This window comes from Aquarana catesbeiana, linkage group LG05 (assembly GCF_042186555.1).
Source record: "Aquarana catesbeiana isolate 2022-GZ linkage group LG05, ASM4218655v1, whole genome shotgun sequence".
In the NCBI taxonomy this organism is placed as follows: Eukaryota; Metazoa; Chordata; class Amphibia; order Anura; family Ranidae; genus Aquarana; species Aquarana catesbeiana.
The window spans coordinates 535,212,580-535,226,836 of NC_133328.1; the positions used below are offsets into that span (position 1 = coordinate 535,212,580).

Below are 14,257 nucleotides of genomic sequence, written 5' to 3' on the forward strand. Positions count from 1 at the left end.
CAAAAAAAAAAACAAACCACGCACAAAACGTATTCCTCATGCACACAAGTGAGGTGACAGAGGAACTCCACAGCCAGGACATTTATTCTGACAGCGGGACTCTTCAGAATACACTGATCAGCGGCTGCACCCATTGATTGACAAAAGGTTTTCAATATTCCCAAATAACTTCCGTTGAGCGGGGTCAGCCACAAAATGGATTGAAATCCGGCCGGTCCCATGCTGAACCGGCTGAATTTCGATCCATCTTTAGGAGAATATCTGTCCAGGTCAATATGCAGCCGCAGATGTTTAAAACAGGGGTCTCCAAACTTTCTAAACAAAAGGGCCAGTTTATTGTCTTTCAGCCTTTGGGGGGGGGGGGGGGGCTGGACTGTGGTCATTGGAAGTAGAAAATGCCCTGGCGTCAGGGGTGGTGGGGGGAACTGTGCCCCATCATTGGTGTGGGGGGGGGGGGGACTGTGCCCATCGTGGGCGTCGGGGGGGGGGGACTGTGCCCCATCGTGGGCGTCGGGGGGGGACTGTGCCCCATCGTGGGCGTCGGGGGGGGGACTGTGCCCCATCGTGGGCGTCGGGGGGGACTGTGCCCCATCATGGGCGTCGGGGGGGGGGGGGGAGGACTGTGCCCCATCGTGGGCGTCGGGGGGGGGGGGGAGGACTGTGCCCCATCGTGGGCATCGGGGGGGGGGGGGGAGGACTGTGCCCCATCGTGGGCATCGGGGGGGGGGGGAGGAGGACTGTGCCCCATCGTGGGCATCGGGGGGGGGGAGGAGGACTGTGCCCCATCGTGGGCGTCAGTGGGGGGGGGACTGTGCCCCATCGTGGGCGTCAGTGGGGGGGGGACTGTGCCCCATCGTGGGCGTCAGTGGGGGGGGGGACTGTGCCCCATCGTGGGCGTCAGTGGGGGGGGGGACTGTGCCCCATCGTGGGCGTCAGTGGGGGGGGGACTGTGCCCATCGTGGGCGTCAGTGGGGGGGGGGGGGACTGTGCCCCATCATGGGCGTCAGTGGGGGGGGGGGGGGGACTGTGCCCATCATGGGCGTCAGTGGGGGGGGGGGGAACTGTGCCCCATCGTGGGCGTCAGTGGGGGGGGGGGGACTGTGCCCCATCGTGGGCGTCAGTGGGGGGGGGACTGTGCCCCATCGTGGGCGTCAGTGGGGGGGGGGGGGGGAGGACTGTGCCCATCGTGGGCGTCAGTGGGGGGGGGGGGGGGAGGACTGTGCCCCATCGTGGGCGTCAGTGGGGGGAGGACTGTGCCCCATTGTGGGCGTCAGTGGGGGGGGGGGAGGACTGTGCCCCATCGTGGGCGTCGGGGGGGGGACTGTGGCCCCATCGTGGGCGTCAGTGGGGGGGGGGACTGTGCCCCATCGTGGGCGTCAGTGGGGGGGGGACTGTGCCCCATCGTGGGCGTCAGTGGGGGGGGGGACTGTGCCCCATCGTGGGGCGTCAGTGGGGGGGGACTGTGCCCCATCGTGGGCGTCAGTGGGGGGGACTGTGCCCCATCGTGGGCGTCAGTGGGGGGGGGGGGGGGAGGACTGTGCCCCATCGTGGGCGTCAGTGGGGGGGGAGGACTGTGCCCCATCGTGGGCGTCGGGGGGGGGGGACTGTGCCCCATCGTGGGCGTCAGTGGGGGGGGGAATGTGCCCCATCGTGGGCGTCAGTGGGGGGGGGGGACTGTGCCCCATCGTGGGCGTCAGTGGGGGGGGGACTGTGCCCCATCGTGGGCGTCAGTGGGGGGGGGACTGTGCCCCATCGTGGGCGTCAGTGGGGGGGGGACTGTGCCCCATCGTGGGCGTCAGTGGGGGGGGGGGGGGGAGGACCTGTGCCCCATCGTGGGCGTCAGTGGGGGGGGAGGACTGTGACCCATCGTGGGCGTCGGGGGGGACTGTGCCCCATCGTGGGCGTCGGGGGGGGGACTGTGCCCCATCGTGGGCGTCAGTGGGGGGGGGGTGGAGGACTGTGCCCCATCGTGGGCGTCAGTGGGGGGGAGGACTGTGCCCCATTGTGGGCGTCAGTGGGGGGGGGGACTGTGCCCCATCGTGGGCGTCGGGGGGGGGGGACTGTGCCCCATCGTGGGCGTCGGGGGGGGACTGTGCCCCATCGTGGCGTCGGGGGGGGGGGGAGGACTGTGCCCCATCATGGGCGTCGGGGGGGGGGGGGGGAGTACTGTGCCCCATCGTGGGCGTCGGGGGGGGGGGGGAGGACTGTGCCCCATCGTGGGCATCGGGGGGGGGAAGAGGACTGTGCCCCATCGTGGGCATCGGGGGGGGGGGGGGGGGAGGAGGACTGTGCCCCATCGTGGGCGTCAGTGGGGGGGGGGGACTTGTGCCCCATCGTGGGCGTCAGTGGGGGGGGGACTGTGCCCCATCGTGGGCGTCAGTGGGGGGGGGACTGTGCCCCATCGTGGGCGTCAGTGGGGGGGGGGACTGTGCCCCATCGTGGGCGTCAGTGGGGGGGGACTGTGCCCCATCGTGGGCGTCAGTGGGGGGGGGACTGTGCCCCATCATGGGCGTCAGTGGGAGGGGCGAACTGTGCCCCATCGTGGGCCGTCAGTGGGAGGGGCGAACTGTGCCCCATCATGGGCGTCAGTGGGGGGAGAACTGTGCCCCATCGTGGGCGTCAGTGGGGGGAGAACTGTGCCCCATCGTGGGCGTCAGTGGGGGGGAGAACTGTGCCCCATCGTGGGCGTCAGTGGGGGGGAGAACTGTGCCCCATCGTGGGCGTCAGTGGGGGGAGAACTGTGCCCCATCGTGGGCGTCAGTGGGGGGGGGACTGTGCCCCATCGTGGGCGTCAGTGGGGGGGGAGGACTGTGCCCCATCGTGGGCGTCAGTGGGGGGGGAGGGACTGTGCCCCATCGTGGGCATCAGTGGGGGGGGACTGTGCCCCATCGTGGGCGTCAGTGGGGGGGAGGACTGTGCCCCATCGTGGGCGTCAGTGGGGGGGAGGACTGTGCCCCATCGTGGGCGTCAGTGGGGGGGGGAGGAGGACTGTGCCCCATCGTGGGGTGTCAGTGGGGGGGGGGGGGGGGAGGACTGTGCCCCATCGTGGCGTCAGTGGGGGGGGAGGACTGTGCCCCATCGTGGGCATCAGTGGGGGGGAGGACTGTGCCCTATCATGGGCGTCAGTGGGGGGGAGAACTGTGCCCCATCGTGGGCGTCAGTGGGAGGGGGAGAACTGTGCCCCATCGTGGGCGTCAGTGGGGGGAGAACTGTGCCCCATTGTGGGCGCCTGGGGGGTAGACTGTGCCCTGTTGTGGGCGTCAATGGGGGGGGACTGTGCCCTGTTGTGGGCGTCAATGGGGGGGAACTGTGCCCCATCGTGGGCGTCAGTGGGAGGGGAGAACTGTGCCCCATCGTGGGCGTCAGTGGGGGGAGAACTGTGCCCCATCGTGGGTGTCAGTGGGGGGAGAACTGTGCCCCATCGTGGGCGTCAGTGGGGGGAGAACTGTGCCCCATCGTGGGCGTCAGTGGGGGGAGAACTGTGCCCCATCGTGGGCGTCAGTGGGAGGGGAGAACTGTGCCCCATCATGGGCGTCAGTGGGGGAGAAACTGTGCCCCATCGTGGGCGTCAGTGGGGGCACAGTTCTTCCCCCCACTGACTGCCCCAATGCTGCAGTCATAGGATGAAATATTGCCCCAAGGGCTGGATAAAAAGCAAGCAAAGGACCACATCCAGCCCCCGGGCTGCAGTTTGGTGACCATTGTTTTAGAGATTTAATGGTTGAAACAGGTTCTCGCCTCCGATTTCATTCAATGCGTAATTCTTGCTGCAAACATGCCAGTTAGCAGTCTCCATTAGATTTTAATGAAAATCCTCAGGTTTTGAAAATTTGCCCCCCAAATTTCCCTGCTTTCAGTACTGATCAAATAGGCCATAGGATCAATTCTTCCTTCACGCTGGAATAATTCTGGTCATTTAATAAAATGCTCATGGATTTTGATCCATCGTCCTCGGAGACCACACTGAACACCCATTCAACAGTAAAGCCATCCCCAGAACCTGGCAACTATGACACTAACTAGCAAATGTACATTTTTAATCCATCCACAAACAAAAAGAAGAGTGCTTTGGCATGCGGCCATGCACTAATGTTGCTGCCAAACCTGTCAGTAGCCAGATTCATTGTAACAACACAAGCAGTGATATCGGTGTGCAAAGTTATTTGGAATCTGCCGTACCAGAGCTCCTGGAAGCTGCTTATTGCTGAAAGTCTTCGTATACATAATGTAAATCTCAAAGTAACAGATTCCTCCCAAGTTTCCAAAATGTTCCAGAACAATGTGACTTTGCTTGGCATGCCACTTAGCAAGGAGTCATTCTAAAAATCCTTTTATCATGTCGGCATATTGTATTCCTTCCACCCCAGTATTGGTGCAATAGAGGAAAATAACATTCTGAATGAGGAAGGAACATGTCAATTCATCACAACAAAAGTACACTGAGTGGTGGTTTACAATCGTGATTTCGGATGGACTTCCTGTGCTGTAACTTCCTCTGAGTTTATACCCAGAAAGACAAAACTGCAGAACAGACACTGACTGCTAAGAAATCTGTCCTTGCCCAGGTTGCTGGGAAACTCCTGCCCAACAAGTTCCAGGGCTCGATCGCTCACATTATACCAGGAAAGAGACACATGGATTGTTGGAAGATCATATGGTACAGAGCTGCCAACTCTGTAAGACTAGCCAAATGTGTCAGCACCACACGGTGACACATAATACCCAACCATCAATGAATGCATTGGCTGAAAACCAAAATAGATACAAACATCGAGTCACTTACGATTAACCCACAGAGATAAATTCAATGCCACAGTCATTGGACCAGAGTCACAACAAAGAGGTCCTGGAATGATTTCACAATGAGTTTGTGCACTCTAGTGGCCAATCTACAAACCCTTATATTTAACACATTAATAATAAAAAAATTATAATAAAAAAGGGGTTTCAAGCATGTAGTTTTAAAGTCACATAAAAAAAATTACTGTTTGGAGGTCCTTTCACACAAGATTCATGGTGTCCATCAAAAAAATACACACACACACACACACGGAATAATTTCACATCAATTTCTACAGCAGTCTTCAATTTAGTTTACATCCGTATACATCTGCTTTTTACGTTAGTTTTTTAATTGTTGCAGAAAAAAGTCATAGGTGGACAAAATTATAAACACCTAAAGACAGACAAAACAGACATCTGCACAATTCTGCCCCCGATTCAAAAATCGCAAGCGGGATGCAGTTGCAATGAAATTACTACTTAATGGCACCCCAATCGCGGTGCAACGCATTTAGGATGCCATTGAGAAATAATGGCATCGCAAACGATTCCCGTGATTTTGAATTGCGGCGATTCCACCCGCAATTCAAACCGCCCAGGTGTGAATGGAGCCGAAATGATTCAGAACATCAAATTTTAATATTACACAAAGATAACTAGAGTAAATAATATCATAGTTTAAAAAACTGCATTTTGTATTTATTAAGGGAAAAAGGCTGTCCAAACCTGCTTGGCCCCTATGTGGAAAAGTAATTGCCCCCCCCCCCCCCCCAAACCCCCTGCCGCATAACCCAAGTGCACTTGAGGTCAGGAACTGATGGCCGAAAATTCTCCTTCAGGATTCTTTGGTAGAGCGCAGAATTGATGGTGCCATCAGTTATGGTAAGTTCTCCAGATCCTGAAATTGCAAAGCAGCCCCAGACCATCACACTACCACCACCATGTTCAACTGTTGGTATGTTTATTTTATGAAATGATAGTTTTACGCCAGATGTAACAGGATACACACCATCCAAAAAGTTCAACTTTTGTCTCATCAGTCCACAGAATATTTTTCCAAATGTCTTGGGGATAAGCAAGAGGTTTTTTGCCAAATGTGAGATGAGCCTTTGTGTTCTTTTTTGTCGCAGTGGCCTTGGCTCTGCAACTCTTCCATGGATGCCATGTTTGCCCATGCTCTTTCTTATTCATGAACATGGACCTCGTGTCCTTGATCACACTGATGCAATTTGTCATTCGATTTGACAGTTGCAAATCTCATAACAAGTCGCACCCAATTGCCAGCAATGGAATTGTTTATATCCCCACAACTCATGTCGTAGCAATTATGAAAAAGGGTCCTGGACTACTTTGTTCCAATTTCATTGCAACTTGCAAAAACTTGCATAGACTTCTGTTAAATGAAGTGACAAGCTGCAATGAAATCGGTAGTGCTGATCTGCGGCTTTCAAATCATGCTGAAGTAGTACTACATCAGCACAGTTTCAAAGCCGCACCAGTGTGAACCAGGGCTAACTGAGGCAAGTGAGGCCTGCAGTTCTTTAGATGTTGTCCTGGTGTCTTTTATGACCTCTTAGATGAGTGGTCGTTGTGCTCTTGGAGTGAGTTTGGTAGGCCAGCCACTCCTGGGAAGGTTTACCACTGTTCCAAGTTCTTTCCATCTGTGGATAATGGCTCTCCCCGTGGTTTGCTGGAGACCCAAAGCCTTGGAAAAGGCTTTGTAACCCTTTCCAGACTGACACAGGTCAATTACTTTGTTTCTCATCTGTTGTTACATTTCTTTAGATTGCGGCATTATGTGTTTCTTTTTGAGATCTTTTGAGGTGCTTCACTTTGTCAGACAGCTTCTATTTAAAGTGTTACTAAACCCACAACAGTAAAATCAGTCTGTATATGCAGTAAAGCATGCTTGTTATACTCACCGTGGAAACGAAGGGGTTAATCCTTTGCATTGTGTATAAAGGCCATTTGAACCCGTCTCTGATCCTCCTCTTCTTTCAATGTCTCAAAAAAAAATAACCCAATACTTACAGAGCCAGTAGACGGGCTGTACATGCTCAGTTTGGTGTGTATTGCTAGAGTTTTTTTTTCTCTTGGGAGGGTGCATGTGATCAGCACAAGGCCAATCAATACTGTCCAGACAGAGGATCTTTGCAGTATGAAAACTCCTCCTACAAGGTTTACTAGGAACTGATAGAAGGCACAAGGCTGTTATATACAGCTGATGAGAAAAGATATTTAGCAGTTTATATTTACCAAAATAATTGCATTTCCATGTACTGTGGGAGACCAGATATAGTGAATGCAGGGTCCTGGGTTTAGTAACACTGTGTAATTTCTTGCGTCAACAGGTCTGGCAGTAATCAGGCCTGGGTGTGGCAAGCGAAATTTAACTCCTCTTTCAAAAAATGTAGCTAATCACAGTTCATTCATGATTTAGAAAGGGGGGGGGGGGGTACTTTTTCACATATGGCCAGGCAAGTTTGGCAGCTTTTTTCCCTTGATAAATTAAATCATCATTTAAAAACTGCATTTTGTATTTACTTGGGTTATCTTTGTGTAATATTGTTTAATGATCTGAATCATTTAAGTATGAGAAATATGCAAAAATCAAGAAGGGGCAAATACTATTTCATAGCACTGTACATCTTTTTACATCCACCTGCCCACAGACATACATTATGGCTCAGTATGGATCCATCTGACAGGTGGTTCCAAACTGAATGCCCGCATGAAAAGGGCCCAAATGCTGCACTTACAGCCAAGAAAATTTTCTTCCTTTTTAGGCATGTCCGCTTTTTAAACACAACCCACCTCAGCACTGTGGTGTGAACCGGACACATAGAAAACAACTGTGCCCTGGTGTTGCGTCTGCCTTGATGAGCGCAGCACAAACTGGAATGGTATGGAGGAGCCCTTAGGCAGAGCGTTGTTGAGGGAGACATTTTGGCAGCAGCCTGTACTCCTGAAGGATACAAATGTGCAAATGCAAGCGACCACACGGCAACAATAGTACAGCTAAACTTTTATTCATAAAAAAAAAATTAAAAAACAAAAAAAAATTTAATAAACTTACTTTTCCCTTAGACTTGAATTACCCCTTGAAATGTCCTGATATTGTCACAGAAAATGTGTAATGTAGACATTATTTCATTACCTAAAATAGAAAACAGGAAAAAAGTATCATTAAAAGTTCATCTGACGTCTGTACCCAATGTAAACTTCAAACAAAAATTTAAAGCAGGAGTAAAAAAACTCATAGGTGAGGATCCCACATACAGCCCACAGTGCTGTCCTCCAGGGAAAATCCAAGATTCCATCACTGCTGCATCCCACGCTGCCGCAATCTCTGCCGCCGGGTCCTGTGGTGTTGCACATGACTTACATTATCCAGACACTTGGTTCTGTTCTCAGCCAGTATAGAACCAGGATGTTCACTGCACAGCGCATGTGCCATGCCATATACACAGAAAACAAACAAACAAAAAAAAAATCACCTGAATCGGGGTGGGGGAAAGTTATTTGCAAAGAAATCTTGCATCTCTCTTCTCGTACCTACCTCTCCACATCCTGGTGATCTTTGTTTGAGGGACTTTAGTTCTAGTTAGTTATATTATAACACAAATGTTGCGTATTCTGCATAAGGCTTCCTGTACACAGCCATACAGCATGCAGAGCCTTCAATTATGTTTCTAGGACCCACAGCCAACCACTGAAATGCACTTGCATGTGTACTAATGTATGCTGGTACAAGTGCATTTGAAGTATACATCACTGCGCATGTGGGTGCTTTACGCAAATGGACGTCTGTATGTGGTGGTGGCAGGGGGAATGTCATTATGCAGACTCGGCTTCCAAACAGCTGTGCATTACCCTTATGCCCTGTACACACGGTCGGATTTTCCGACGGAAAAAGTGCGATCGGATTGTGTTGTCGGAAATTACGGTCATCTGTGGGCTCCATCGGACTTTTTCTGTCGGAATTTCCGACACACAAAGTTTGAGAGCAGTCTATAAAATTTTCCAACAACAAAATCCAATCGGTTAAATTCCGATCGTGTGTGGACAATTACGACGCACAAAGTGCCACGCATGCTCAGAATAAATTAGGAGACGAAAGCCATTTATAGTCCCGATGTACGTGTTTTACGTCACCATGTTCAGAACGATCGGATTTTCCGACAACTTTGTGCGACCGTGTGTATGCAAGACAAGTTTGAGCCAACATCCGTCGGAAAAAATCCATGGATTTTGTTGTCGGAATGTCCGATCGTGTGTACAGGGCATAATAATGGAAGGATAATGGAATAAGTATAAAGGCAGAAATTGTTTTGGGAGCAAGTGTTAACTACTTTCATATAGGTTGAAGTACAGCTTATTTTCAGTCCAGTGCCTGACAGTAACCCAAAGTCAGCCAAACAATCTTTTTTTCGTTTTTTGTTTTGGATACGATGAGAAAAACGTAAAGTAGACCTATAGGCAAAACTCCCACACCCCCCCCCCCCCCCATTTTGGATGGAGTAAGGGAGGGTTATAACCACTGTCCGATTTCTTTTGTTACCATCTGTGTCTCAATGCAGGGATTTCCTTCACTTCCTGTTGCATAACCAAACAGGAAGTGAGGAAATCCCTGCAAATTAAGGGAATCCCTTGGGGAGCCCCAGGTAACCAGATTTAGTGTATCCATTGGAAGATTTCTGGGGACAACCCAAAATGTGAGATTTTCACTTTCAGTGATTACGGTTAACAGGACAAAGATGTAACAGGACGCACACCTTCCAGGGCAGAGAGGGTGAATCTCCCTAACGGGGGCACAGACATCAATAACTACTGACAAGCAATCTAATCCCTCTCCACTCCATCCAAAACTAAAAGAAAAAGTTTTGCCTTTAGTTATACTTTAAGATTCATTACCAGGAAGGACTAACGTATTTTTCGGACTATAAGACGCACTTTCCCCCCCAGAAATATGGGGGAAAATGTCCCTGCATCTTATGGTGCGAATATATGACAGGCACCGCCCCCTGCCACCGCTCACATCGCCTCCTGCCGTCACCACCGGAAGAGAGGCAGGAGAGCGGGGGACAGACTTCCAAACCCCCCGTGGGCGCCGGGCGATCTTCCGAGCTGGTTCCTGAGACAGAAAACAGAGCATTCAGCCGCTCGGGCTGCTCTGTCTTCTGTTAGGTGGAAGGGATAACATCAGGTAAGGCTGCGTTTGTGGCAATGGTCACTTTGCATTTTCTATGGCAATGGTCAGGCTGCATTTCATGGGCACTGGAAAATATTTTAGTACACCATTCGGTTCAGAATATTTTTTTTTCTTGTTTTTCTCCTCTAAAACCTAGGTGCATCTAATGGTCAGGTGCGTCTTATGGAGCGAAAAATACGGTATATAATTTTTGTGAAATTAGAAAAGGCTTATGTTAGCTATTTTAGATACAAGCAATGCTTAGGGAAGCTCCTTAATGTCATCATTTGATGTTTGTACAGTGAAAATCAAAGGTTGGTGGATGCGGCTTATTTATTAATGATGTGATTGGCTGCAGCGACGTTGAGCAGCGAGATTACCAAAGTCGTGGAGTTTTGTTTCCAGAAGTGTGTCCGGCCGTGTAGACGAAGGCACATGCTGAAGCATAAACAAGCAAGCACTGTTCACCACATCAGCCTCACAATGCAGAGCTTGCAGCAAGTGCTGTGATCAGGGGCTCTGCCAAGTCCTCAAGTGGCATCTTATTTCACCCGCACAGCTCCACATGCACAAGTCCGGCTTACAAACCATTGATTGGCTCAGAGGTTCTCCTGGATAAACAAACAGCAGCATGACGCCATTCATTCTTCTGTTGCGCAGCACTGCAATAGCAGACTTCATGTAGAGGTTACAATGGCTACATTATGATATTGCTCCAAGACCTTCATTTGCAGTGAAGGATTTCATACTAGGCTCATAGTAAAGGGGAACTCTTTCTGGATATAAAACAATACCAGATTATGTACATTTAACGTGGGTTAATTAATTATTATTATTGTGTAACAGCACCTATGTTCAAGGTTAAAGGGGTTGTAAAGTCAGAAGGTTTTTTTTTTATCTTAATGCATTCTATGCATTAAGATAGAAAAACTGTGTGCAGCAGCCCCCCTCCAGCACCCCCTAGTACTTACCTGAGCTCAATCTTCCTCCAGCGATGTCCACAAGTTCCTTGGCTGTCTGGGACGCTCCCTCCTGATTGACTGAGACACACAAGTGTCGCCACTGGCTCCCACTGCTGTCAAAGTCAGTTAGCCAATCAGGAGAGAGAGGGGGCGGGGCAGAAACTGAGCTCCGTGTCTGAATGGACACAGGGAGCTGTGACTCGGCTCGGTTGTCCCCATAGCAAGCTGCTTGATGTTGGGGCACTCGACAGGAGGGAGGGGCCAGGAGAGCCGAAGAGGGACCCAAAGAGAGGAGGATCTGGGCTGCCCTGTGCAAAACCACTGCACAGAGCAGGTAAGTATAACATGTTTGTTATTTTAAGAGGAAAAAAAAACAAGACTTTACAATCACTCATGGATTTATGTTATCCAGAACTGAAAAAAGCAAGCCAGTGTCTGAATCAAGAATTTTTGGTGTTTGGGAAGCACATTGGTTGTGGGTTAGCACTTATGCCTTGGAGCACTTGGGTCTTTGTCTGGAATATCAGCTAGGACACTACCTGCATGAAGTTTGCATGTTCCCCCTGTGTTTGCATGGGTTTCCTCTGGGTACTCTGGTTTCCTTCCACACTCCAAAGACATTCTGGTAGGTTAATTGGCTCCTGTCTAACCTGGCTACGGTATATGTGTACAAAACGGCACAATCTGCCCATCTGCCCCGAGCAATCGGGGAGGGTTAGGGAAAGACCTGGCGACCTACCTAAAATATATGGCAAGAAAATTCCATGGAAAAGGGTTTAGAAGCAGACATGGTGTCCTGAGAATCACCAAGATTCGGATATGACTGAATGGATCAAGACATACAACAGACAAAATGGTTTAATAAACCGTATCTTTTTTTTTCTGCCTGCATAAAGGAAATGTATGGAACAATGAATTAAAAAAAAAAAACAAAAAACAAAAAAAACAAAACAACCACATGAAGCAGGTAAGCGAGTCGATACTTTGAGCCATCATTATGTAAAGTGAATGACTAGTTTTGCATTTTCCAGTATTAGCACCTTTCTGCCTTGCAGCACTGGAGACCAGGGCTGAATCCTTACCAAGCAAATAGACTGCATTGAGTTTGTACGTTCTCCCTGCATTTGCAAGAATTTCTTCCTACAACTTGAAACTATACTGGTAGATAACTGGCTTCTACAGTCATTTTTTTATTGACTTTAACAATAAATTAACCCCAACGTCTACACTTAGAGGCGCTTCTGTCTTTTCCCTTTTTTCTACTGGCCCCATGACTGCAGTATAGACATTCAGCTGTAAACCTCTATGGGGAAAGCACTAATGTTGGTAGCTGTATGTGGTCTGTAAGGCCTTTACTATGCATGTCATCGCTACAGCAAGCTCTCAGCTGTTCTTCCTTTGGAAGGAAAAGGGACCAGATCACAGTCTCTTTCCACATCTATCCTCCTTTTAGTGTCTACAGATCTGTAAAAACAAAAGTCAATATAACTACTAAAACAGCTTTGTTGCTCTAGACTAGAGCATGGGTGCTCAACCTATGGCCCTCCAGCTGCTGCAGAACTACAAGTCCCATCATGCCTCTGCCTTTGGAAGTCATGCTTGTACCCGTCAGCCTTGCAACGCCTCATATGACTTGTAGTTCCACAACGGCTAGAGGGCCATAGGTTGTACATTCATTAGACTCTAGACCAGGGGTAGGGAACCTTGGCCCTCCAGCTGTGGTGAAACTACAAATCCCATCATGCCTCTACCTCTAGGACTCATGCCTGTGATTGTCAGGGTCTCGCAATGTCTCATGGGACTTGTAGTTTCAAAACAGCTGGAGGGCCCAAGTTGCTTACCCCTGCTCTAGACCATAGTCAACCTCTACATCTTTCTTATTTGCAAATTATGACACAGAAGGGAAAACCGTGGCATATTGCACCATTGTATCTACTTAAAACCAACCTTAGAAAAGGTTAAAAAAAAAAAAAAAAAATAAAAACATTTTTTTTGGAGCCCCGTCCAGTGATCAAAAAACAAAACAAAATAAAATAACAGCCCTGGTTGCAATACTCACCTCCTTTCTGGCGTTGTCCCCTGCAATACTTCTTCTCCATCACTAGATGACATGCAGAGCCATTCAACTGGGAAGACAGAGGACATACTGTAAGTGTAGAATGTCATGGACCTACCCCATAAAGGGGAATAATGTAGCACCCTGCACTCACAATGCAATGAATCACTAACACCATCACCACTTTCTAGATTGCTCAGGACCATTAACCACCAGGAAAAGATCTGAAAAGGACCCTACCTGCCACGTGACTGGCCTGAAGACTTTGGGAAAAGGTAAACATAAAATAAAGCAAACTCAAAAAGGTAGCTGGAAACTAGGAGTCCAGGAGGTTATTCAGCACAACAGACCAAGCCTATAACAAAAGTAACACACTTGGGTGTATCAACCTTTTAAAAAGCAGTATTATACCCAAAAGCAAACGTTTACTTTATTGCAGCTTAACATTTCTTAGAAGAAAGAAAGCCTAAAAAAAAGAAAACTAATGCAGCCATCACATCCAAGTTCATCTGGTGAACCAGTCAGCAAGTCTTTTTCAAAAGCACAAGCTCTCCAGGAGAATGTATCAGTTTACATGAATTAGACAAACCACTTAACACTGACAGGGGTGATTGAAATGATCAGTTTCTATTTAATTCATGCAAATCTCGAAAAGGGAAAAAAAAAAAAAAAAACTGTAACTGATTTTGCTGTAACTGATTATAAAGTGTGAGCTGGAGTTTGGTTTCAATTTAACCACTTACCAACCGGCCCATAGCCGAATGACGGCTGCAGGGCGGTTGGATAACTCTGGGAGGACGTACTATGACGTCCTCCCAGAATTCCCCTCTCGCGCGCCCCCTGGGGCGCGCACCCGAACACATCCATGACCGCCGGGTCCAGAGGACCCGGCGCATCACGGATCCCGGTAAATGGCCGCTGATCGCGGCCGTTTACCATGTGATCGCGCCGTCAAATGACGGCGCGATCACATGTAAACAGACCGGCGTCATCTGATGCCGCCGGTTCCTCTCCTCCCCTCCTGTGTACCGATCGGTACACAGTGAGCGGGGAGGGGGATGGATGGATGTCTGCAGCGCTGTGGGCTGTATGTGTAGTGCCCACAGCGCTGCACAGAGACATCCAGCCATCCATCCATCCATGCTCAGCCATCCCTCACTACTATGCAATGCTGTGCAATACTCTGCAATGCTGTGCAAAACTCTGCCATGCCCCCGCCATACTCTGCCATGCCCCCGCCATACTCTGCCATGCCCCCGCCATACT

At 49.9% G+C, this 14,257-nt stretch overlaps 1 protein-coding gene across 1 annotated transcript in view; it reads right to left on the reverse strand.

The window, feature by feature from the left end:
• Nucleotides 1-14,257, reverse strand: part of NCOA2 (nuclear receptor coactivator 2) — a gene marked incomplete in the record, with an annotated part of 371,591 nt that overhangs the window by 187,206 nt on the left and 170,128 nt on the right. The window contains 2 exon segments of the mRNA XM_073631781.1: nt 7,859-7,939; nt 12,995-13,061.